Source organism: Octopus sinensis, linkage group LG17 (genome assembly GCF_006345805.1).
Source record: "Octopus sinensis linkage group LG17, ASM634580v1, whole genome shotgun sequence".
NCBI classification, from domain to species: Eukaryota; Metazoa; Mollusca; class Cephalopoda; order Octopoda; family Octopodidae; genus Octopus; species Octopus sinensis.
In genome coordinates this window covers 12,561,850-12,562,788 of record NC_043013.1, presented here as the reverse complement: position 1 = coordinate 12,562,788, position 939 = coordinate 12,561,850, and the positions used below count along the sequence as shown (strand labels likewise).

Here is a 939-nt window from a genome sequence, read left to right as displayed (position 1 = left end):
CAGAAAATAACGGTAAAGGAATGAAGACCCAGTGACTGGTCTTTGAAAACCTTTGGTGCTTTCTTCCTGGATTAAGGTTACTGACATAGGGGCAAAATAGCTGGAATTGATGTTGAGACATTTAAGGAATTTAACTTGTAGATTTCAGAGGGTTACAGGTGCAGGGGCAGGATTGAGAAAATGGTGAATTGAAATAGTGACTGATGGATAGGAAGAGAGAGAAGGCTCTGAGTAGAGTTTTGTAGTTTTACAGAGTTTTTTTACATTCTCTAATTTAGATGGGGGTTAGGAGGAAAACATGAAGAAAAATAGGGCAGAGTGAGTTACAAAATATAAATAAAATTTACATAACCAACAATATATTTTTGTTGTGTCTATCCAACTATTAAAGAAAAAAAAACTGGGGTGTCTGAACCAGAAAAAAAAAAGGTAAATAGGTTAGAAGTGATGAAAAGAAAAGTGAAGATATGGATATATGCATATATAATATATATAATTTACTGTTCTGCTATTAGTAGGATCAACAAAAAAGTATCCAATCAAGTAGAGGTAAATATTTTTTAATATACACAGTACTTAGATATGAGCTATTATTAGTTTCTTGCTGTGGAGGCATGATAAGCCAACAGATTTATATTGTCATGCTGTGTGCTTCCAAGCAATTCTTTAAGGTTCAAATACATAAAATGGCTAGTCTATATGTTGAAGAAGGTACAGCAGTATGTTCTATGAGAAAACCTTGCCATCTAAACCACTTGTTAACAAGTAAAAGAAAGGGGCTTGAAATATGAAGTGTCCAGAGCAAGTCAGACCCTAACAAAAATTTAGGGCTGACTTCTAAATGAAAGCACATTGGGTTTTATTTTTTATTTTCATTTTTTATTTCTTGTATACATACACACAGATGTAGCTACATACATACACACACACATATATATT

At 32.9% G+C, this 939-nt stretch overlaps 1 long non-coding RNA gene across 1 annotated transcript in view; it reads right to left on the bottom strand.

Moving 5' to 3' along the window:
• Window positions 1-863: 863 nt before the first annotated feature.
• Window positions 864-939, bottom strand: part of LOC118766706 — a 1,437-nt gene continuing 1,361 nt past the window's right edge. Inside the window, exon 2 of the long non-coding RNA XR_005002614.1 lies at window positions 864-939. This exon is cut by the window's right edge and continues 247 nt beyond it. This is a non-coding gene — a long non-coding RNA (uncharacterized LOC118766706).